Here is a 27,087-nt window from a genome sequence, read left to right on the forward strand (position 1 = left end):
TAATTTTGCTGGAAAATTGGAAAACAGTTTTCAGTAAATAGATCAACGTGAATAATAAAATAATTATCAAAATAGATCAACGTGAGCTAAGTAATGAAAACATTTGCTAAAAATAAAAAAATTTTCTGTGTTACAATTGCTTCATCTAGAAACTAAATAAATTTAAAATAAAAATAGTTGGTAAGAATAATTTACAGAAAAAACTCAAAACTTCAGAATAATATATCATTCTTAAAATATACTTAGAATGAAAACTGTACTGAACAACATTTTGACAACTAAAAGATATATATTATAGATATAAAAAATATATTATATAATAGATATATCAAACATAAAATATATATTTTTCCTGCAACTATATATATATATATATATATATATATATATATATATATATATATATATATATATATATATATATATATATATATATATATATATATATATATATATATATATATGAAACGCAATGATTATGTTGAATATTAAATGGTGAAAAAATTTAAGCACCAATCTTAAATTTTAAATAAAGCTTTAATAGAAAACTTTATTGTATTCATTTTATCCAAAAATTTAAACGTATGAATTATAATGTTCTATCAAAATTTTAAAGTCAAAATCTTAAAAGTATTTACAAATCTGTTTCGAAACTATTTCATCTTTTGAAACTATTTCATCTTTTGAAACTATTTCATCTTTTGAAACTATTTCATCTTTTGAAACTTACATTTGTGATAAAAATAATATCATACCATTGCACAAACTAAAAATTTCTTAAATACTTCATTAAATATCTCATTTTAATACGATAATCTTTAATTTAATAAAAATTGTAATTCTAGATAATTTTTAAAATATTTCTAAAAGTTTATATCATTAGAATATCATTCCTTAAAAATATTTTCACTTGTAATGAAACGAACAGCTATTTCATTTGTAATCCGTGGTTTGAATTATATTCCTTAGGATATAGTTTATCAAATATGTTTACCGTAATATATATCTTACACAAAATACCGTTTAAACTTAATAAGCACATAAAATTTTATTTATTTGTTCTGGGATTGAAATTTTAAGATAACTATTTATTTATTTACTTATTTATATTTAGGAGCAATCCTTCATTTACTACAAAAGTAAAATATAATCTAAGGAATAAGACAAAAAGAAAATTCTAAATTGAGATCTTTTACGTATTTAAATTGTTCCTTTAGAGAAATTTGCTATAACTAATTATAATGCTAATTGGTAATTACTTTTTTATCAATAAATAAGTTTCATTAAAATATTATAACAATGATGCCGCAAAATTTTCATTAGTTTGTATTCAAGTTCGCCATATAGAGTAATTTAAAATTTTTCTCCTTTATTTTGCTATTCCTAACGTTTCAATTTTTATGAATTTTTGTGCTTTAATTCTGTGTAACTAGTGAAAACTTTGCTAGGCATAACTTTGAAAAAATGGGCATTCAAAATAATTTTTTATGGTTCAAATTTCCCAAAACTCATAGGATAAAAAAAGAATTAAAATAATTTTTAATAAAACTTTATAAACGATCAAAAACTGATCCATATGCTGATTTTTATTCCTTTTAAGAATCAAATGACAAAGTTGGAAGGTTTTCGTTGCGATTTAAGATGAGAGGGAGTTTTTTGTCTTTAATTGTTACATATTTTATACAACCTAAAAGTATTTATCAATAGAAACATCTTTAGGTTGTTGCATCTTTCAGAATTAAGTCCCAAAATATTATAAATATTACGAAAAAATTTCATTTTCGCTTAAAGCGAAGGAAATTTAAACTTATAATTTTTCCTTTTAAGGAATACAATAGATTTATTAAGGAAAAGTATTTTTTTACTTTATCAAAAATTCTTTTTTCCAGTTATTAACATTGAAACCTACTCTTTTCAGCATAATTACACACAAAATAATATTTAAAAAAATTTTTTTATAATGGAACAAAATTTTGAAAATGAAAAACTAATACTTTCCCGTTATAAATGTTATTCTGGAATTTTCTTATGCTTTAAAATAAAGAAAAACTTTCTTGAACTTTCATTTAATTAATAAATATTAATGTACTGCTCTCGTTAAATCATCAATTTAACATCATCAATTTGACATCAATTTAACCTATGCGACTTTGGCACTGTTAAAAAATAGTTTTCCTAACTGGCCCGAAGATTTGAGTAAAGCATGCTTCCCCGCCCTGACACTCTTAGCAAGGAAAAACTGGTTTCTCGGAAGAGAAGCACCTGATGTTTACTATCTTTACTCTAACGGATACCGAGTTAGTTAGTGTCATAATTAATTGGAATAAAGTCCTATATTAATTGAAAATTCCCCCCTTTGCAGACATCGACACTGTTTTGTAACGATCCCGGCTAAAAGGAAAAGATTCCAGTGTTCTAGTTATGTTTTTATGCTTATTACAACTAGTCTACATGAATTCAGGATCATTAGAAAGTGCAGCCACAATTACTTTATCAGCCTGAATTCTGTGAAACGTATTTCATGAAGCTTTGTCCTCTGCCAGTGTTTTGAATAAAGAGCCAGAACTAGCTTTTTCGATTGAATACCTTCCATTTTAGTTTTAATTCTTTCTAATAAGGATTTCTTCCTTTCGCTCATTACAAATGGTTTAAAATAAATCAAACTAGCTGAGTAATAGTTTATTACTCGGCCTACAGGTATTTCAGATAAATTCAGTCTGTCCATTATAAACGATGTTGAACAGACTACCCAAATCTGACTTAATGACTATCAATAGTAAACTACGTAACATTGAAATTTTGAATCCAACCCAGAAGACAAAGGAACATATGCATCAAGCAAAAGTTCAAGCTAGCCTTGGAGGACATTCTGATGGAAATAATCCGCATTTGTGTTACAAGGAAGGAAAACTATAGAAACCTCCCACGGTTATAATGACAAAAAGGGGTTTCTAAGCCACGATCCGTCCACTACTGAGGATATTTTACGTCAGCACTGTGATCGGTGAGAGCTTGGAGCTGAATTCATATCAACCAGTTACCGCGAAGATTAGAACCTGGGTCCTCTCATCAGATGGCGAGCACTTTATCCTTTCAGCCACAGCTGCTCTATCAAACTGGTTAGAAAATAATGGAAAATTTCCAATTAGCCAAGTTCGTTGCAAAAATATAATGGTGATTTGCAAAAAAAAAACATATTTTGATTAACCTAAGACATATATTTGCGGAACATTACACAATTGAAAATTGAGCTCAAATATCATTTTACAAAGGACGGAAAACTTACTGAACTTAGCTTTAACTAGCAATTTAATTTAAACAATATTAAAAGAAGAAGAATAAAGTAATGAAGATTATAAGCGGAATTAAAGAAAAAAAGAAACTGCATAAAACACTGTTTAATATTTCTCTTTAGCCTCTAATTATGCAATTTCCAATTAAATGTTTCGAATTATAATTTTTACAGAACACTGTGGAAATAAAAATACATAAATTAATTAAATAAAACATCCAGTCATTTACTAATAATTATTTGATTTTTAAAAGTATAAAACTATAAGTATACAATCTTTATTTTTTTAGAGATTTAAAATCATCAATAAATTATTTTACTCAAAAAAGATATTAATATAAAATTTAACATTTCAACGCATAATTTAATACAATCGTCAAATAAATAATGAAAAATGTATAAAAATTGCCATAATGTAGAAAATTAGTTTTTGCGAGTAAAAATAAATTTTAAAGTAAGCTATTTAAATATACGGTAAATTACGTTAGTTCTTGAAATTCTATGTTGAAATAAACGAAGATATAATTACATTAAGGAAAATGTCATAAATAATTCACAATGTTATTCATAATAGATGTTGTTATGTTTAAACGCTGAAAAAATATTTTCCTTTAAAATGTTTCATGTTTTAAAATGTTCCCTTTAAAATATTTTAAATGAAAACATTTTATTTAAATATAATATTACTTAAAAACTAAGCAAACTATATTTTTTGCATATTTATTTCAAAGCATTTGATTTTAAATCGTATTACTATTTATTTAGAATGAAACTAACGTTTTACTTCAATAAAAATTTCTTGTTAGCAAAATATTCTTCTTTAGAGGCTGATGGCTTCTTTTTTCATGCAAACGTGTTGAAAAAATTAAGCAGTCTTGAATTATTTAAACTACTTACCGCTGTTCAAGTATCGATACTTTTATTTTGATTAAAATAAAACATTTATCCTAAAATTGAGTTCATTAAATTAAAATATTTCATTTTTTGCTTCTCTTATTATTTTTAAACTCTAAAGTTTGAAATATTTTTGTATTAAATGTTAGTTATTCTTATTATTTAACCCATTTTACTACTAGTCTAATTTATTCAATATAGAGGTAGATGGGAATATTTTTCTCAAATTGCAGAAAAATATTGCGTATGTAAAAACATGAAAACGTTTTGTTTTTCGATTGCATAAAACAGTTGAAGAATATCCTCAAAAAATTGTGATTCAAAAATATAGAGTTCCTCAATACAAAACTCAGTCAAAATACTTCTATTTTACGATACTGTGTTTTACATGAAGCTGACTTACGGCCTGAAAATTATCTTTTTCTCAAAAATATTCGGTCTTCCTTACGTGCTATAAGTGTAATAGCTACGTAGCTATATATGTTTTTGCTTCTCCATGTTTAAGTACCAAATAAAGTTTTTTTCAAGTATAAAAGCCCTAGATCAATTATTTCCAAGAGCACTCCAATAAACCAAAAGGACTTCACAAAAGTGCCACTTACATTATCTTGTAATATTTTTTTTTTACATTGCAAGAAAAATTGGCTTAACATTGGACGAAATATACAGGTCCCTTAAGCTATAAAATGTAGCAAATTTGCCAAAACTTTAAGAATATGTTAAATTAACCATAGTATGGCGTAATCAAGTTTAAGAAAACATGATTAACTTTGCACCATATTACTGTTGCATAAAATCTGAACGTTAGTATGTTTCAACACATTTTAAAACTTCTATAAGGTATACTGAGTTTAATGCAAGCAACAAATATTATCACAATCTTTTATACAATTAATTACTGCGTGTGGAAAATTGAAAAGATAATTTTCTAAATAAGAATGCACCATCTAGTGAAGATCTATTAAAGTATATGTTTGTAAGTTCTACTAAAATTTATTTTTCACTTGTTAGTTCCTCAACATGAAAAATTTGCCATAATAAATTTGCATAGAATTCAAATGTTAATAAACTCTGATTATGCTATTAAGGGAAGCAAGACGTTTTCGATGTGGAAAAAATGATTTTTTCAACCATATCGACTAGCCATTTTTTCTTAATATTAAATACATTTTAAAACTTTAAACTTTACATTTATGAAAACTAAATATTAATATCATTCATCAACAATAAAAAGGAATTTAAAATGTTTATAAATTTAATTTTTATAAATATTTGAAAATTTAATGTATATATAATTTTTTTTTTATTAGACATAGCTTTCGGTACGCTTAAAAAATTTTCTACATGAAATATCAGCAAAAAATTGGCACACACTCATGTAAATATGTTTGAAAAATCAGGTGAAATAGTTTGTATCATAATATGTACAGAATATATTATATGTAAGCAAAATAAATGTAGTATTTCAGAAAAAAAATGCAAAATTTCGTTCAAATTTTGAAAACTTTCCCCTGTATAACAAAATTATAATGAAAAAAATAAACTTTATATAGTTGATTAAATGTAAATAAGGTATATGTACAAGCATAGAAATTTTCATAACTTTACAATGATTTGTTTTTTGTACAAGCGTACCGAAAGTTATGTCTGGTAAAAAAAAAATTATATTTACATTAAATTTTCAAATTCTTATAAAAATTAAATTTATAAACATTCTCCTATTCCTTTTTAATGTTATTGAATTAGATTAGTATGTAGCTGTCATAACTGTAAAGTTTAATGTTTTAAAATGTATTTAATATTAAGAAAAAATGGCTTGTCTATAAGGTTGAAAAAATCATTTTTTCGACATCGAAAACGTCTTGCTTCCCTTAAAGATTTATATATTTTTTCACTTTTAATGATAATATAAAGGGTAAGTATTTGAATATATTAATGAAATAAATTTATTAAATACTAAACCCTTGAAGAGTTAGACCATTGAGAGAATACTATTTCGCTGCTTTATAGATATTTTTATTTTATAATAATATTAATAATACTTGAAAGCTGATTAGTAAGTCTTACAATTATCTTGTAAACTTGTATATTAAGTATATTTTGCATTACTAAATATGATGTTTGCATTACTAAATATGAGTTTTATGGAAGCAACAAATCTTATCACGATCTTTTATACAATGAACTACTGCCTGTGGAAAATTGAAAAGATAATTTTCTAAATAAGAATGCACCATCTAGTGAAGATCTATTAAAGTATTTGTTTGTAAGTTCTACTAAAATTTATTTTTCTCTTGTTAGTTCCTCAACATGAAAAATTTGCCATAAGAACTTTGCATAGAATTCAAATGTTAATAAACTCTGATTATGCTATTAAAGATTTATATATTTTTTACACTTTTAATGATATTATAAAGGGTAAGTATTTGAATATATTAATGAAATAAATTTATTAAATACTGAACCATTGAAGAGTTAGACCATTGAGAGAATACTATTTCACTGTTTTATAGATATTTTTATTTTACAATAATATTAATAAAATTTCAACACTAATTAGTAAGTCTTACAATTATTTCCTAAACTTGTATATTAAGTATAATTTGAATTACTAAATATGTTGCGTGTAAGTTATTAAAAATAATGTAGGGACACTTTTGCAAATAAATACTTATCTATAACAATGCCTACTGTTTAAGGAGAATTTTAATGTAAGTATTATCTGTTTTCTTGTGAAATAGCTGTGACGTTTTAAGTTAATCCAAACGTAAATAAATAATATAATTATTAAGAACATTAAAAAATCAATGTGCCACTGAAATGAGATCATTGTATCGCTTTCACAATGTTTATCAAAGTTTTGCATAGTAAAAAAAAATTATTTTTAGATTGTTTTAAAACTTAAATTATTTTTAGGCATTTAAATACAATTTTGTAGATTATTTCTCAGAGAACACTATGTAAATTACGTTCATGCACCATTTATGTGCTTTCATTTCTGTTTTATTCAGGTTTGTTTTTGCTTTATTTAATTATAAATGTGAATACAGCAAGATATAGGAATCAAGTAAAAAGATATTAAAGTAAAAGTAAAAGATAAGATCAAGCAAAAAATATTCGGAAAAAAATATAAACTTAACTTCTATCTAAGTTTGATTGAAAATTATTTCTATATTTATAGCAATAAATACACAATTGATCTAAACATGTTTTATACATTTTGATTCTAAAGAGACTTTACAAAAAAACATAAACCAACTCCAATGCACTTATGAAAATATATATAGTAATTTATGGTTGTAATTATGCATGATATACTCTTCCAAAATAATAATATCATAGGGCATTGTAATTTAACATAACGCGAAGAACCTTTATTTTTAATTATCAATTTTACTTATGTTTAATTCATTTCAAAGCTTGCAATTTTTTCAATATCAATATTCATCTTAATTAATTAAAACTCAAAATGAAAACATCTGAATTGTAAAAAGCTCTCCAATCATCTAAGATAACTTTCTTCGAAACTTTTCGTCGCGGAAACTTTGCGCAAAAGTTCCGTCCGCGGACCGGACAGTTTTTCCCGAAGTTAGTTTTCCCCTTTCTCTCATTCACTCTTGGAGTTACTGCAGAGGCCTCGAAAGTAGGTCACTACGTACCATGAAATTATCTAAAGCAATGAGTATGTTGCAACTTACGTTTTCTGAAGGATTCAGTATCTACATCATCTGGAGGGTGTTGTGGAGGAGGTGGGGGTAGACAGACACACAGACGAAAGGTCTGCACACCTGCTCAGGACTTGCTGGCGGATGAACACTCGGTTTCTCTTCTGTTCCGGCTCGTCTCGCCGAACCCCTTTTGACGAAAAGCCGCCGGAGAGCGCGCAGCTTGCCTTCCAGGGTTGCTTAGCAACTCGGGAGGAACGTCGCCAATGGTCGGCTTTCCTGCCAAACATTGAGTGGGATCAAAAGTTTTCAAGGCGCATTGTTAACGAAGAATATAATTTAAAAGTGTTTTTATGGAAAATTTAAAGGTGTAGTATAATCTTTTCCTCCCTAGTATTTAAATTTTGCTCGAAATATTATACGGAATAATTTTCTTTAACATTGCACAACATCAAAATATTAATGAAAAATTCATTTTTTCTCTTGAAATATTTGTATACGTGATCATAATTGGAATGAAAAATTTTAATCTTAACATGAAGAACTTAAATAAAACTATTAAAGGCAGAAAACTGTTAATAAAATTATAATAACTCATTTTTAAAGTTTAGCATCATACATAGTCTTGGATTAAGTACTAAGCTGTTTTAGTAAGGTTTTTTTTTAATATGCCATATTGCCATAATGACATATTTCGAATACGATCAAATTATTTGCTATGTATCAAACTGGTATCCCCTTCTAGTTTGAACTGGTATGCTAATAATAGAAGAGTTTTAAATCTCGATTAATTTCAAAGTGCATTTTTGTTTATGTTTACATTTAGTCAAATTAAAAAATAAACTAACTGTCTCGTTTCTTTGAAGCCAAGTAGAGTATCAGCTGTATTCCAAGCAACCACGAGAGTTTGCATTGTGAAAAAAAAATTGTGCCTTCATTATTATTATGAAGAAATATCAACAATCAGATGATCTTGAAAACAAACCAATTATATGCAATCGAAATGTTAATTAAAGGAAAGACTAAATAAAGCAAATAATATCATTCAGTTTCTAACTTCAAGATTTAAAGATAACCACAAAAATTTAAAATTTAACCAGCTTATTGACAAGTTGCATTATTAAGATTCTTCATTAATAATACTACATTGAGAGAGAAACGAAAAGTTTATAGGCTGCTAGGGATATGTACAACATTTAAAAACAATTATAAACATTTCAGAACGCAAATCAAAACATAATTTTCGTAAAAAAGAGATGTTAGTTGGACACGCTTTAAAAAAGTAAAAAAATGTGCCGTAGATCAATATGACCAACTGATATGACCAACTTCTATTCAAATTTAAAATTTCATCTCTCTCTTTTAGGAAATTTAACTCAAAAACATTGTATTTTAAATACAATAAATTCGATAAAAAAGGAAGTCTATTGAAACAATGAAAAACAAAATTGGATTGAAATATAGGATTTTTCTAGTGAAAAAATAAAAGAAAGAAATCATTGAGAGATTTCACAACAGTGTAAGAATAGGATACGTTTTTTAAATAAATTTCTTAAAAACTAAAACTTGAAAATTAAATACATTTTTATATGCATACTTGATAAATTTCATTCTTGAAATCAGTAAGAAATTAAGAATAATATCATGATATAGTAATCCAGTGATTAAGTAATCCAGAATTTTAATAAACAAAAGAGCAATGATGATTTTTTTTAAAACACCATCATACTTTGAGAGTAACTAAAACATGTCAAATATATTCAGCGCTATAATTTCTAATTTGTATCTCGCTAGTGGAATAAGGGTCATTATAAAATGCAGTTAGTTGAACATAATAATATGATACTATATGTCGGCATTATAATATCACTGAAACTATGCTTTTGTTATTTACGACTAAATAACCAGTGTAGAATGGTATGCGAGCCATCTACAATTATGGATATGGCTACTAGTTTACCAGAGACCATTAATATAGCATTACACGAAATATCGAGAGGAAACTACATATTCAGTAAGTATCCATAGTTTAAGCATGGCCTTGCACTCTATCGTTGTGTGTTACTTAAATTTGAAGGTTTTGCTTTAAAAATATCGAAGCTTTCAAGTTTATGAGATCTTAAAACCAGTTTTTCTTCTAATTCTTATGATCTTTAAAATCCAATACAGCAGCTTAATGGAACAAACAGCTTTAGATCTTTTTTTTCGCCGGATTCGTATTCTTAACTTGAGTATTTGCAATCAGGGAACTATGATCCTAATATTTTAGGTAGGAGCGAGATGCAAAGCTTACACCCATTAATGATAATTTTGCTTTTTGCGTATTGCACTATATCTCGAGAACTTTTTAAGTGAATTGAAATTTTTTTGCATACTTTAATAAAATTGGTTTGTCCAATGATAATTCCATGCAAAAATAACGTTTGGTAAATATTTATTATTTTTTATTATTTTATTTAAGAATAATCGAAAGCAAATTGAATTGTAAATGCCTAAAGTATTTTTGTAATTTTATATGACAAAACATTAAATTTGAGTGAAATCGGTCTAATAGTCAAATTTAAAGACGACTTTTTTTGCCAGTATAAGCTCCTTCATCACTAGTTGGCATATACGAAGTGGGAATTAAACGCACTAATATATTTAATTTCAGTGATTCAGAGAAGGAAGAAAAGATTTCAGCAATTCAGAGGAAAAACACAATAGCGAGAACTGGAGGAAATTATTAAAAATATAATAAAAATGAATATAATAAACATAAATATAATAAATACAAATATAGCAAAATTAAATCTAAAAATATAAGTACAAAAAATATAAATATAAAAAATATGAATATAAAAATATAAATATAATAAAAAATGCGTTTATATAGCTTTTAATTATGCATAACAAAATTATTATAGTCAGTTATATTTAAACGTTGTAAGTAATGCAAACGTAGTATGTACTACTAAAATCTTCATATTGATTTTATTTACATTGATTTATTTTATTTATTACTGTGTGTTCTTGTTAACGTTAATTAAATTTAATATTATTTGATTAAAAAAGTAATTTTTAAGGAACAAAGTTACGATTTGAGAAATTATGCTAAAATTAAATGTAAAAAAATCAAATAATTTTTATCTCTACATTTTAAGTAAAAATATAACCATTGACTAAAAATTCTAAACTTTATGCATAGAATTTCTCACCCTTCATGTTAGTCTCAAAGCAACAACTGCTTTTCTCGGTGATCATACAATTTTCTCATCGATTCTTACGTTTTTTTGAATAAAGTTGTTTTAAGGAAAATATCTCAGCAAAAAGAAATCTACATTTTAATGGTTTAAAGTTATAAAAGAGCAGTTTTTATATTATAATACACGATAGTATTTCTTTATTGTATAACCAGAAACTACAAAATAGCAACTGGTGCTATTAAATTGAAGATTATAAATTTTATTTCAAAACAAATTCAGTTAAATACGGCAACTTGTGACCTATGCAAAGTAATGTCTAGTGTTGGTCGTTGGCGTTCATTAAATCTAATTTATTACTAAAACTAAATAGCATAAAACATCTCGAAAGTTAAATTAAATTGAATTATTAGACTTAATGTAAACATCAAAGTACTTTAGTAATTGCAAAAACATTTAAACCTACTTATTTATTTATTTTCATTATTTTACACAGAATAAAGTATTGAAAAAGGTTAGTAAAAGAAATTTGGTATCTCTGAACGTGTAAAATTCGTAAAATAAAAAACAGACCATTCTGAATAACTTTTAATTTAATGATCGGATCTTTATTCTCTACTACTCAGTATTAGCAGGTCAATGAAGTAACCTCAAATATGCTAATTAATTGGTGCAGACGGTGTTTTAATTAGCGAAATCAGACACAAAAACGTACTTTCTCTGAATACTCTCTTACTCTCTACTGGCCTTTTTTTGTCTGATTTCCACACCCCAAAATAAAGGGGATAGCCATAATCTGGAAAATATGATCCCAATAGTTTGGTCAGGAGAGGGATCTAAAGTTTTGGCCCCTTAATCTTAATTTTATACACACACAGTTTGTACACAGTTATAAAACACATTTATCGGAGAAAAAAGTTCATGCAAAATATAATTTGCTGTAGTTATTTATTATTTTATACAACTGTTTATACAATTGTTAAAATTGTTCAAACGAAAAAATACAATTGTTTTTTACCTCATTTTAAAGACTGCAATTTGGAATGGCAAAATACATACCTTACAATTCAATTTATACCTTACGATTCAAAAGTTTTTCGGCAAATTGCTAAATAAAGTAATAAATATTTACTAAAAAGTTATATTTTGTATGGAATTATCTTTAAATAAATGAAGTGTGTAAATGTGTGCAAAATTTATATAATTCTCTTGAAAAATTCGCGAGATATGATGAAATATACAAAAAGTAAAATTAATCATAGAGGGCCTAAATTTCCGGTAGTGATCCTGACCAAACTATTTGGATCATATTTCCTAAATTGTGACTACCCCCTATATTTTGAAGGTCAGACATTTGAATCCGTCGAAAAAAAGTTATCTTTTTTCATAGAAAGTACGTTTTTATGTCTAATTTCGTAATTTAAAATATCGTTTGCACTAATTAATAAGCATATTTAAAGTAACCCTTTTGAGCCATTAAAATTGAGAACGTGAAGCCCTAAAATGTGATCACTTGATCAAAAGTTATTGAGGGTGGTTCATTTTATTTTTTTTGCGTAATGTAAATAGTATAAAACGCAAAAAACTTATCTTTAAAGCAGGGTTTGTTGATTTAAATCAGCTTGATTTAAATCACGATTTAAATCATGATTTAAATCAAATGATTTTTTTAAAAAAATCATTGATTTAAATCAATTATTTCTTTTTAAATATATATATTGATTTTAAAAGTTAAAAATCAGTGTTTTAAATTATTGATACTTCTATTATTTTGTTTTCTTAGTTTTAAAATTTATTTTAAATAAATTGCTGCATTAATTAATTTTAGTTAACGAAATTACTTTCGTTCTTGGTGTTTGTTAAATCCCAACACATTTGAAATTACATTTTTAAAAATGTTTTGATTCTTGAGATTGAAAGTACAGATTAAAGTAAACATTTAATGTTGTCTTAATATAGACTTGCATAGCTGTAGAAAGTAATTAATAAGCATGATTTTTTTCAAAAAATAATGCAAATAATGTTAATTAAAATTCCACCTTTAGAATGAAAAAGCTAGGAATTAAAATCTACATTATATTTTATTGGTGGAAAATGTATATTTCTGAAGCTTGAGGTTACATTAAAAAGAAATTACCCTAATATGCCAAGAGTAGAAAAAGAAAAAAAAAGGCTGATGAATTCAGATATTTTTCTCCTGATATAGTGTCATTCTTCTCTTCAAAGCCTATTTGAAGCAGTAGGGTTATGTTAGCAGTAGGGTTATAATATGTTTACAGTATCTTTGACATTATCTGATTTTCTATAAAGAAATTTTTTAAAAAAAATTCCAATGAGTAAATAGAATTTAAAAAAAAATTTTTTAGCTTAACTTATCTATTTTGATATAGAATTAAAAATAATTATTTTAATATAAAAATATATAGATTAAATATTTATTTATTTTTTTATGAATGTCTACATTTGTAAACACAATCTGTTACATTTATTTCGTCTTTTTAAAAATCAAGAAAAAAGGATAAGAAATCGCAATTTTAAATTAAAATTATGGTTTACTAATTGAAACTTTGTTTTAATAGTTAGCGGTACCTTCACAAATTCAACTTTAGGAAAAACGGTAGAATAATTTGACAAAATACTTTTTTCTTAAAATTTTATTTTTGTGTCCCGTAAGAAACGATAAATCCATATTTTTACCATATTTGTTTTGATTTTTTTATATGATTTTTAATTTTCACAAGTTATGTCTAAATTTTCAGAAAATAGGTATACCTCTCAGAAAAACCTAGACAGACCCCTGAAGAATTCTTTAAATTTTCTATTTCATTTACTCTTTAAATTTCAATTATGCATTTATTTCAGAATGGTTGCTATGCATTCAAAGCTATCTATTATAATGAAAAATTATTTTAGTAACTTGGAGCTTCTAAAATATTGTTATAATATAGTTTTAATATTAATTTAATTTTGACATTTACAAAGTTTTTTTAATCACAAATGAAAGTTCTTACAGTGTATTTGAATAAAAATCAAAAAAATCTGATTTAAATCAAAAAAATCCGATTTAAATCAAAAAAATCTGACTTTTTTGATTTTTTTTTAAAAAAATCAAAAAAATCACGAACCCTGCTTTAAAGGAATATTTAATTAAGTTTAATGCTTTTCAGCCTCCTTAATTTCATTAAATATTTTGAACAAATTAACATTCTTTATAGTCGTTGTGTATTCATTTTAAAAGTAGAAATGTTCAAAAGGAAAGTAAGAAAGTGAAAACCAACATGACAGCAATATTCAACAATTTCGTTGAGTTTATATAAAATAACTTATTTTTAATACATCTTAAAGTATTTTCGAAAACGCAATGTGGCAGAATTCTGCCACATTACCACATATTTAAGCTTGAAGGTTAATGCACTAACAAAATAAATTGAACAAAGTTTATTTTATTATTTTAATGCATACTCGATACTTAATAAATCTGAAATTAAACAAGATTAAAGCATGTCAAATGCATTTTAAGGCAGGTGGTAATAGCTTTGTCTGTAGATTTTCAAGCAATTAATTAATTAAAATTTCGTTTCATTACTGTTATAATCGATTGCTAAATAAACTGATAATATGCATGCATTATTTTATTAGTTTATTTTAAAAGCATTATTTTATTAGCTTATTTAATAAGCTTGTTTTATAAACATGTTCTGTTAGCTAATTTCATTAACTTATTTAATTTGCATATTTTATTAGCTTGCTAATTAATTGACTGTACTTAAAGTTTCAATATTTAAACCCTTGATCAACATATAGAAAACCATCAGTAATAATACATAAAAGAAACTGTTAAAATGATAAAACAATTACTTTTCTTACTCCTCAAGAAAAAAATGCAGCGTGCTTTATTCTTGAAAAATGGCAAAGAAAAATTTGTTAAGAAAAATTATGCGTCGCATTCTATTTTCCTTTAGGGTGGAGAAGCAACATTTTATTTTTCATTTTTAGTCAACTTCGAAAACTTAAACTTAAACTTAATTGTTTTCTCTATTTTAGTGTGCCATTTCTCTTAATTTGTATGATCAAAACTTCTATTGCTAATCAATTCTATTTGACGATAGAGTGGAAAATCAATGTGATTTTAATGGTTAAAAAACAAAATAAATAAATCTGCCACAAAGCTCTTGTTGAAATTTAAGCAATCTAGCTAGACGGAAAGTAGTCAAACTTTTTATTCCAAAAATTGTACCTTACACATAAACATAGAAACAAGTATCATAAGATATAGAAAAAAAATTATTTTAATGTACTTTAAAGAAAACCAGTTCAATTAGCAGTTTGTGTATGACTTAATAAGACGTATTCCATATTAAGATTTGCTTTCTAATTTAACTGCTGTATAAAACCTTGCATGTTAATGTAAATAACTAAAATGACATGGATCAAAGAAAATAATACTGATGGAATATTTTTACAGGTGGCTGCTTGATGAAAGAACCGTCGTTATCAACATTTCAAAGTATTGACGTCAAGTTTTTGGCGTAGTGATAGTTCAATGAATTAAAAAGATTTTGTCCATTCCTTTTAAATTTTATTTTATTACTCTTGGATTAAAATAAAGACCAACTTTAGCTGATCACACATATTTTTTTATGAAAAGATTCAGATAGGTTGCCATAGATATAACTCCACATATTTTGCAGTAGTCTAAATGATCCAGTATTCTCAAATTAATATGTTTAAGTTGATATAATTTTGCAAACTTTAATTTGTACAAATGTAAAAATTAAAAAATAAATTTAATAAAGTAATTATCGAAGGGTAACTCCCATAGATAGTTATTAAAACCTCTTAAATCACCATGTCGCTTAAAATAAATCCATATTTAGAAAAATGATCTTACTTTCAATAGAAATGAAATATAATGTAGCTATACAGTTATGAACACAATACAATATAAATAAACCTTCTGGAAAGGGTAAGTTCGTCTTTATTGAAGCCTGTAGTTTAACTTGACTATATAAAGTGTTTTAAAAAAGTTAAATTAACATTTATAAATCAGCAAATATTAATTTATCCATTTTATTATGAAATACATCTTCATAAATCAAAGATTATATTTAAAGAATTCAGTATTATTTTATTCAACTAAAAGACTAATCAAGAAATTGCTGGAAGACATTATAGATAAAGCGACATAAAAAGATAAAATACAATCCAATAATTCGCTTCAGATATTTTTACTTCAATTTTTCGAGTGGTAAAAGTAATTCAAAGATGTACACACAATGTCGACAGAAACTCAAATATTGATACCATGAAACACTGGTGATTCTTTAAACGAAAAGCTTTTCCTGGGAAACTCGACAAAGAGCTCTCCTCCGCACCCCCATTTCTCCATCTTAGAGGGGTAAATACATTAGAGCTGATGGAAAGTTAGCTTTTCCTTACCAGGAGTTTTCTTGGTTAAAATGTATTCTTTGGGCTTCGCTAAGTACAGACGCGATTCCTAATTCTTTCTTGTCACCTACTATTTATCTAAGCGCTGTTTAAAACCAACGTTAATACACTGAAAACAATGTGTAATTAAATTAGTGGCATACGACTTTTTTTTTAAACATTCTGAATTTTTTATTATATTTATATAAAGAGAATGCAAAGAAAAGAGGAGTTTTAAAGTATCTCTTTTTCTTCTGAAGATTTAGACAGCTTTGCTTCTTTTGACTTGGTCTATAATGTTTATTTTAAGTTATATTATTTTAGGGTCTTGATTTTAACATGAACCCATTTATTATTGGTTTATGGCACCATGCGTAAATTCGCAGAAATGATTTTAAAATCTTCCTAAACATAGTTTTATTGATAAAACGCAAATGTATCGATATGAATCGAGTTGAACAGAATTACTGTTTTAAAATATTGAAACTGTCTATACATTAATCTTAATCCGTGTTAACCTTATTACTCGGTAACTTTAACCGTATTTTACACTCCTTAGCGCTACTGCGCACCCTCAGAAATAACGTATTGAATCTCACAAATACCTACAGTGCGTACAAATGCCTACAGTACGTACAAATATCGTACGCACAACTTTTGATCCTAATGATCGAATCTTCACATACTTGAACTCAATCTTAATGGTTCGAAAGGGTAACCTTAAATATGCCAATTAATTAGTGCAAATGTTATTTTAGGTTTCGAAATTAGACACAAAAACGTACTTTCACTGAATAACCATACCTTTTTTGTCGGACTTGAGTTTCTGACCTCCAAAATATAGGGGTTAGCCACAATTCGGGAAATATGGTCCCCATATGTTGGTCAAAAAAACTATCAGAAGTTGGGACCCATTAATATTAATTTTACTTTTTGCGTATTTCACCATATCTCTAAAATTGTTTTAGCTAAATAAAAAAAAATTTAGCACAATTATAAAATTCGTTTATCTAAAGATAATTCCAGTAAAGAATAAATTTAAGTAAATATTTTTATCAGATTTTTTAATGATAGTCGAAAACCTTTTGAATTGTAAGAGATACAATATTTTGCATCATTTGCATGGCAAAATCCAAAACGTGAGCAAAATCGGTAGTAAAGTTCTTGAGAGATTGAATTTTAAATATACGACTTTCTTGAACTTCGATTTCTCAGAAACTGTTCGACAGATTTAGTTCAAATTTTGTATTTTGCTATGTTAATTTACATACTTTGAAATAATGTAAAAAATTACATACCTTTCTCACTATTATTAAATCAAAAAATAAATATTTACTACAATTTATTTTTTTCTTGGATGAACGATGATTTAAATTTGGATGAACGAATTGTGTGCAAAAAGTTTTCAATTCGCTTAAATAGTTTTCGAGATCAGGCGAAAAATGCAAAAATTAAAATCAACAGTAAGGGGTTCAGAAGCATTAAGGGGTTCAAGCTTTGGATCGCTTTCTTGACTAAACTATGAGTACCATACATTACGGCTATCCCCTTTATTTTGTGGTTTAGAGACATCCTATATTTTGGAGGTCACAAACCTGAATTCTTTGAAATAAAAGGTATGGTATATTTATTCAGAGAAAGTGCGTTTTTTGTTTTTATGGTTTCTTAACGCAAAATATTATGTGAACTTATCAATTAGTATATTTGAGGTCACCCCCTCGTTCCATTAAGATTGAGTTCTAATCATGATAGTCCGATCATTAGATTAATAGTTAAACAAGCTGGTTCGGATATATTTTTTTGGTGCAATTTACCTTAATTTTAATGTTTGTATTTTAAAAATGAAGCCCAAACCATGACTAAGCCATCATGATAGTCCGATCATTAGATTAATAGTTAAACTAGCTGGTTCGGATATATTTTTTTGGTGCAATTTACCTTAATTTTAATGTTTGTATTTTAAAAATGAAGCCCAAACCATGACTAAGCCATCATGATAGTCCGATCATTAGATTAATAGTTAAACAAGCTGGTTTGGATATATTTTTTTGGTGCAATTTACCTTAATTTTAATGTTCGTATTTTAAAAATGAAGCCCAAACCATGACTAAGCTGCTGTATATCCAACGAAATATTTATCCTCAGAGAGGGTTTAGCTTCGGATCCTTTTGGAGATCAGGAGCGTTAGAGGGATGTACAAAAAAATTAAGTCAATGATACTAAATATAAATATTCATCGTTGAATGTATGAGAACAAGTAGAATTACATCTGAAACATTTTAAATGAGAAAACGGGTTGAGTTTGATAAAATAAGTGCTTAACTCCTTATATTTTCTTAATTTTATTGAAATTGTTAATACAAATCTTTAATGGAGCTTATATAATATACAATATAATTTGCATATGTACTCCTTGCTATATGTACTCCTATATTTATTCCCTTCTATTGATATTTGCTATATGTACTCCTATATTTACTTTACTTACTATCTCCAGTTGCAATATAAGTATACTGTATGTAATTGTAAATGACTGCAGAGTGCTCGAGTTTTAAAAAAAAGTGTAACAGTGTGCAAATTTTAATTTCCTAATAAAAATACTACAACTACTAAAATTTTGTTTAACGTGAACTGATATTGGACTACCAACATTACCGATTTCTGTCGATTCCTGCCTGAGTCGTCAATTCGTCATTTATTAACTATTAGTCCGTTTAACGTTGTTTAATTCAGCTAATTCCATTCAGCCTTGCTAATTCTAATAAGCTTATCAGCAGCATTGCTTATCATAACCTTGTTAATCAGTTAAAATTAATGTCAAGTATCAAGTGGCTTCATTTATTTTCGCTATGCGCTATCAGCTCTCGCTGAATCGAGTATAGAAATAATATACTTAGTATAAAATTAGCATTTTCCTTCTGCTGCACTCTTTTTTGGAAATTATTGCTTCATGTGGAATAAGAATGCAATCGCTTAATGGAAGAATAGAATCGCTTAAATGGAATAAGAATGCAATATATGTTGAAATTACAATAAACTTTATTTAAAGTTTATATTCACTTGTTCAATAAAATTAAAATATCGAAAGTTAAGTACTTATTTTTCCAGATTTGTCCCTCCTTCTTTTCTAAAATGTTTGAAAAGTAGTTTCATAATTAGTTGGCGATTTTTTAAGTTTTTCCTAATCGAATTCGTAACGTATATCCATTGAATCTGATTTCTAGTAACTCATTCTTTTTTGTTTCAATTAGACACATTTACTAAAATTAACCAAGCATTATTGGCAACAATAATAGTGTTGCTTTTTTATGTTTCTCTTAATAAGATTAGTATACTATTTTTCTATTTATTTTGCTTTTCAGTACACATTTTTTTTAAATTTCATTTAATACATATTAACAAGTTCTAATCCAAGACTAATCAAATTTAGAATCTATTTTATTCAGCTTAAGAAGTTGAGGAATAAACCAGTGAAAAAAGGATATCTTGAGAGTGATAAATTTAACAAATAACAATCATAGTAAAGAAGTATAGAATTATCGTGAAGCCGTGTTACGGAAGATATGTAGTTAACAAGCAGTAACTACATATCATTATACGTTTTTACTACATTATACGTATCATTATACGTTTTTACTACATTATACGTATCATTATACGTTTGTAATTGTAATAATTGAAAAAATTGTTTAATGTCTTAAAAATAAAATAAATAAGTAATAGGAAGAGCAGATCTAATAACGATGGAGCTTTGAAAGAAGTTAGTATACTACTTGAAATGTGCTTTGACGAATATTTATATTCAGACGTATATAAAAATAGTTTAACGATAAATTTGTGCTTTTAATTTTTCTTTTTTTAATTTTCTTCACTTATAATGATGATATTTTGAAAACAAAGATTCAATGTATTGGTAATTCAAAAATTTAACAACAAATCTTCATCTATTAAGTGGCCTAAAACGAAAGAATTAATAAATATCTTGTGTCTTGAAAAATTTAGCCTGGTGTAAATTTTTTGGTAAAAATAGCCTTGGCGATCTTATTTTTATGCTTAGTTAAAAAATCGATTGATATAAGTTTTATTTGGATTCTGAATTCAATATAATAATAACAATTCCAATAAAATTAAGTACGAAAATATCCCTAAAGATTACCTTTTTGCAATTTTTGACATTTTCTCTGTTATTAACGTTTGCAACCCTCTTTTACATGCAGTAGTTTTTAAACATTTTATTTTAATTTATAAAAACACATCGCAACAAAAAATATTCTTAAAACTTAAAATTTCTTATTTCTTAAGAGAGTCCTTCTAAGAGTTATAAAGTATTAATCAAATACTTATTTCTGTTACTTAAAAAATAAAACTTCGAATAAAACTCATTAAATAAATATTTAAACACAAAAAAGAACAAATCTGACAGTTTTAAATAAGCTCAAAGAAAAGCTCTTTTCAATTCTAAGACATTCTAAATAGAAATTTCTGCAGACTCTTCATTTAGGCAACATAAGTCTCTCGAAGAGTTTTATTCAAAGAACAAAAAATATATTTAAAAGAGGAAAAAAAATGTTTTACTTTATCCTTGTCATGAAAAGAAAGTCAGCCTTAAATTAAGGTTCTGTTTTAAGATGAACAAAAAAAAAATGAGAAACGGCCAACAAATGGAGATAGTGTCAACCGCAGGTAAGTCTCTTTTTAGTCCCTTGATATTTAATGAAGATGAGTAAAGTTTCAGGTCCAGGTCGAATTTGTTTGAATAAAGCCCCAAGTGATTTGATGGAAACGAGATAGAGCTCCATTAAATGTGTGACAGAGAAGAAGTTTTGTATAAAATAATTCTAAAGAATATAAATGTTTCTCTTTGAGTTAGCTTAGTAAGTTTAAGATGTATGAAAATTACTATGAAATGATACGGTTTTTCGTGCTACATTGTGGAGGAATATTTTTATAAGTATATTTCACTGTTTCATTTTAAGTTGATATTAAACAGTGATAAATGACTTATTTTTAAATAATTTTAATTATTAAAAACAAGTTGATTATTTTGTCATTAATAATATTAATTATTTACTTTTTATAACTTTTAAAAAGTCAATATAACTATTTGATCTAAACAGCAATGTCTTTATGATACTATTTTTTTCGTTCATTCATTTAATAAACTTTTTAATCATTTACGTCATTTCCTTAATTAAGTATATATATATATATATATATATATATATATATATATATATATATATATATATATATATATATATATATATATATATATATATATATATATATATATATATATATATATATATATATATATATATATATATATATATATATATATATATATATATATATATATATATATATATATATATATATATATATATATATATATATATATATATATATATATATATACATAGGAGTCGGGATAGCCTCGTTGGCAGGGAGCTGGACTCACGTTGGCGAGAGTGAGTGAGAGTTCGAATCCAGCCCTCCGAAGACTCCCTGTGTAGTAAATGGTAACTTGTGCACGTAAAATCTGTCGGGTCACAAAGTACTCCTTGTTCCCATAAATAAAAAAAATTCAACCTCTGGGGGTACTGAATTGGAAATTAATTGTTCTCTAGTTCAGATCAAAATTACGATCTGTAGGTGAATGAATAGATGTATGAATGGATCCGGCTAATAAACGGTAGTGACTTATGGATGTGCCAGAAGTCAAATTCTTGACCATAAATTGAACCACTGGAAAACAATAACAACCTCACTCCTTGCTTTAATGGCCTGTGACAACAACAGCATAATTTGCCTTTTTCTTCATATAACCTATCCCTATCCACTTACAAAACTCAATTTTAATTTATTTAACAATTGTACGAATAATTTCTTTAATACTTCTGAAAATAAATTAAATGATGTATTTTTATTTATATCAATCATCGGTGAAGAACTTTATCAAATTCAAATTAAATGATGAAAATCTTTTTTCAGGCAATTAAATGCACCTTTTAAATTAAAACAAAAAATTCATTTTAAAAGTTTTGATGACAAATTGAATAGCCATCCTTTAAAGATGAACTTATTAAAGCTTTACTTCCACTATTAAAGCTTTACTAAGGTTCACTATAGTGGACAACTGGATTTAAGAGTAACTACATGTTCTTCACAACTTACATGATATCGAGGGGACACTTACGCACATTACGATTCAACGTAAAACCAATTTACTAGAGAGTATTGAAATTTGAAATTAATTAATTGAATATATTTTATATATTAATTAATTGGATATGAAACACAACAAGAGTTTTGAATGAATTTCCATCGAATTGAAATCTTTTCCTTTTTTAGTATTAAATAATCATATGATGGTAACATTCACCAAAAACATGCATCGTTGTATCAAGTAATGTCATTTACATAAGTCCTTTTATAAGCCTATCCACTCACAAACTAAGGTTTAACTTTATTTAAGAATGTCAAGATTTATTCTTAGAAAGCATCTGCAACTGAATTCAATAATATCTTTTTATTTATACCAACCGGTGAAGAATTTCATGAAATCCAAACTAAGTGATTAAAATCTTTATCCAGGAAATTAAATACACCTTCCAAATTAAAAACATGATTCCTTTTAAAAGTTTTGATGACAAATTGAATTGCCATCCCTTGAGGCTGAACATAGTAAAGCTTTAACTTCCAACTAAATGTGGGGTCCACTATTGTTGCAGCAGAGCGAGAAATTCTTTTTCTCTCTCAGCCGGAAGCGAAACAACTTGATTTGAGAGGTACGACAAGTTCTTCACTAATGATCAATTGAAAATGTTACCTTCCACTGCGACTACTTTAAAGAAAAGTTGGGAACAGAGTTTTAAAAGTCGGCGGAGATATTTGAGCTTTTTTCCCCCCTTTTCTGTAAAAGCATAACTTTGCGATCTACCGTGGACTCTAAAATCTTTTATTCTTTGAGTTGAAGTTACTTGTTGACATTTTAAAAATGTCCCTCTAAAGTGCTGCGAAATTAAATTTAACATTGCCTTTTAAAACTGATGAAGTTAAGTTCTATATATGATATTGAGCTTAGAAAGGAATGTATTTTAAAATTCTTGGGAAAGTTAATTATGATTTCATAGCTTGATTATCAATAATCATATAAAAAAAGGATTCATAAGCGAAAAGAAATTCGCGAATAGGGTAAATTGTTTTTGAAATTAAGTTTGGACAAAATTGTGTTATATTTTCATAAAAAACATGATCAAATTTAAATTAATGTGCGATCTCTTTTATCGATTTTTGGGTAAATCCCTATGAATTTTCAAAAAAGGAAGAATTGCTTGAGAATTTGAAAGTGAAAGAAAATATAAATAAAGAATAAAATAAACTGAAAATAAGTAAAAAATATTAAAAAAACTATTTAATTTTAATGTTAATTTAGGTTATGTATGTCGTAATATACCAATAAAATATTTTCATGCTTCTTCGTACTTTCTGTCAAGCAGATTTTCTCAAAAACTGTTTTTTATGTAATACGTGAGAAGTTTCAGCCCCCCCCCAAAAAAAATAGGAAGCTTAGTCTCTTGTATGGTACCTCTTACCAACCTCGAGGATTGCTTCGCATTAATTGTTGGTACAGTTTGTTTGTTTTTTCTACGAAAGTGGAAATAATTCCCTTAAAATATGTCACGGTCAATATTATTTAAGTGGTTATTACTAATAATAACTAAAGAAGATGGTGAAAGGGATTAATTTAAGCGAATTTATCTCATTTACCAGTAATCATTAATAATAGTCAATTAAATTTGGTAAATGTAACTCTTTTACGTATTTTTTATGTGTTGGCTCCAGCATGACAAAATAAACTAATCGTTTATTTTAGAATTTAAGCTCCCGATTCTTTCATTGTACAGATTTTTACAAGATAATTATTTTTACAGATTTTGCAACGACACTACAGATGATGTGTTAGAAACCATGAAATCACTTTTTAACGATAACTTAGACATGCTCAAAACAAAAAAGGGTAGAATGAAAACTTATATAAACTCTGTACAAAATATGGCACTTTAAAACACCTCTACACAAGGAATGATTTTACTGTCTGTGAAGGAGTTTTTTTTTTTATCAGCGAATGAAGTTCCAGTGTATGAAATAAGTGTAAGTAATGAAGTAAGTAATGAAATAAGTGCTCCCATAAGGAATCAAACTTAGGTGGTCAAGGATTTCAATATTGCAATTGCAGAAGCAAGTCCAACTTGAATTATTGCAACTGTAAGAAGTCGAAAACACTTTGAAATTCCGAATGTTGCAGTAACTTTTCTTGCCAAAATAAGTAATATTTTAGTTCAAAGCAGTTATGTATTTCTAATATTTTCTTGAAATATGATGTGATTAAAAATAAATATTTATACCCTTTTTTCTAGTTTTTTTTTCTAGATTAAGTGCCACTGCCCGGAATACATTTGCTCGGTATATCCTACACTGATGTGTTTTTTTAAAGTTAAGTGCCACTGCCCGGTATACTGTACACTGATGTTTTTTTATAGATTAAGTGCAACTGGCCAAAATACCTTTTCCCGATATGCCCTAGATTGATGTTGTTATTATTATAATTTTTTTTTAAGATTACGTGCAACTGGCCAGAATACTTTTGTCCGATATTCCCTGGAGATATATAACCAGTTATTATTAATAATTACCCGTCAATAATAATAATAACCGGATTTATCACGTTCACCGTAACGTATGCACTACAAAGAAATTTATTTGCTTACTATAGTGCCCTCTCATCCCTGAATGAAGAAATAAAGTTCGACATTCATTTCTTTAAATTAAATGTTTACTTTTGATCAATTGTGATTGATAAATTGGCTTGAAAGATTTCATGTGATTCAATTCTTCTTATGATTTTACTAAGATCCATTAGAGAACTTAAATAAATTTACTCAGTATTTTTTTTAAATTTAAATTTAAAATTAAAGTACATTCTAATAACAAATTTAGTGAGTTCACATCCAAGAGTTTATATTTTTGCTTTACTAATGATAATTCAAATAAATCCGTCTTAAAATGTTGCGTAGGAAGGTAATACATTACGCAACATAAAAGTGATATATTATAAAATTACGTTACAATTAAGAAAATATTCTCTTATTTAAATTTAAAATTTAAAAAAAAATTAAAAACATAAAAATAGCAGAATAAATTGAGTAAAATGAATTTCACTGGTACATATCTTAAAATATGGGACACATAAAAAATTTACAGGAACGTAATAGCTTTATAATTTTATGCTGATGACAACCAAAAAATAGGGTAATTAATTTCCAAAAACTGGATTCTATTATGTGGTTTTTCGGTTATTAAAAATGTACCGAAAACAAGGAAAAACCGAGACACCATCATTGATTTTTCATATATATTTAGAAATGAGCTATAACTATTACAGAAAATTCTAAATCAATTTAAATCAATAATCAATATAAATCAATTAGTGATTTTAAATCAACAAAAAATTATTTTTATACCATAAATGTAATTTCAAGGCACACAAGATCCAGACAGTCTATGATGTGAAGGTATCCAAAAAAAATTTTTAAAATAAGAAACAGTTTATTTCAATCAATTTAGCGAAAGAAGAAAAACTCAAAAGATCTAAGAAAATTAATGCAAGCAAGTAACTGAAATTTTTTTTGGCTAATGTGTAAGAAGTCAAAGAAAATAAATCTAAATGTAGAATTTAGCATCCAGTAGCTGTTGCGTGTTGCATGGAATAGAAAAAGATAAGCTGTTGTAATAACTGAGAAGGGAAAACATTTTTATTCCCAAAGTTTTTGATTTTAGTTGAATTGTTTTGCAACAGCCAGTGGAAGAAACAATTGAAAAGTGAAATGTTTTAAAAGTTTTAATAAATAAAAATCAACTTACAGATTTGGAAATGTCTATCATTAGCCGCAATTACTTATTGTAATCAAAGGACAAAATTAGAAAAGGTAACGGAAAGACCACTAGAAAAGAATTTTAATGTCAACTGACGGAAGCATTTTGAAATAAAATCAAAAACTCTGGGATTGAATTAGTTTCTGGCACTGAAATTTTCTTTAAGAATTTTTAGTTTTAACTTTAACCATTTGGCCATAAACTTTCGAAAAGAATCATTCTAATATAGGACAGCCTGCATATTTTGCATGTTACCCTATATTTTTAAGATGTGGTCTTATAAGCTATCGGTATTATCAGAATTCTCACAAACTTTGCATCCAGCACTAATTTGCCATTTGCAGTCAAGCACTATGTCTAATTTTACTCGTATGTCTAACAGGAACTACATATCACTACCATGCCCTATACATTTTTTAGTTAAGAAAAAAACATTTCTTTGGTGATAGTGATTTTAAGGACAAAACCTAACCGAATTTAAGAACAAATTTACTATGTATTTAAACTTTCATTAACAATCACTGTGCAAATCTATTGGTCCTGATTTTTTATCATAAAATTCAATTACATCTCCATCTTATCTTGAAATTATTTTCGCAATTAGTTTCTTTTAAAAAATTCATTTAATCGTTTATTATAATTATTTATATGAGTTATTCAGTGCATAAACAAGTTTATGCGCTTACGT

At 26.5% G+C, this 27,087-nt stretch overlaps 1 protein-coding gene across 2 annotated transcripts in view; it reads right to left on the minus strand.

The window, feature by feature from the left end:
- LOC107454174 (complexin) overlaps positions 1 to 27,087 on the minus strand; it is a 323,104-nt gene that overhangs the window by 190,290 nt on the left and 105,727 nt on the right. Inside the window, exon 1 of one of the 2 annotated variants that reach the window (XM_016071264.5) lies at positions 7,885 to 8,130. The exons of the other annotated variant lie outside the window; for it this stretch is intronic. The gene's annotated coding sequence lies outside the window, so the exon portion shown is untranslated. Of the gene's footprint in view, positions 1 to 7,884; positions 8,131 to 27,087 lie in introns of those variants that run through there. 2 annotated transcript variants of the gene reach the window in all.

The sequence above is a fragment of the Parasteatoda tepidariorum genome, chromosome 3, assembly GCF_982258835.1.
Source record: "Parasteatoda tepidariorum strain Cologne lab strain chromosome 3, Ptep-v5.0, whole genome shotgun sequence".
In the NCBI taxonomy this organism is placed as follows: domain Eukaryota; kingdom Metazoa; phylum Arthropoda; class Arachnida; order Araneae; family Theridiidae; genus Parasteatoda; species Parasteatoda tepidariorum.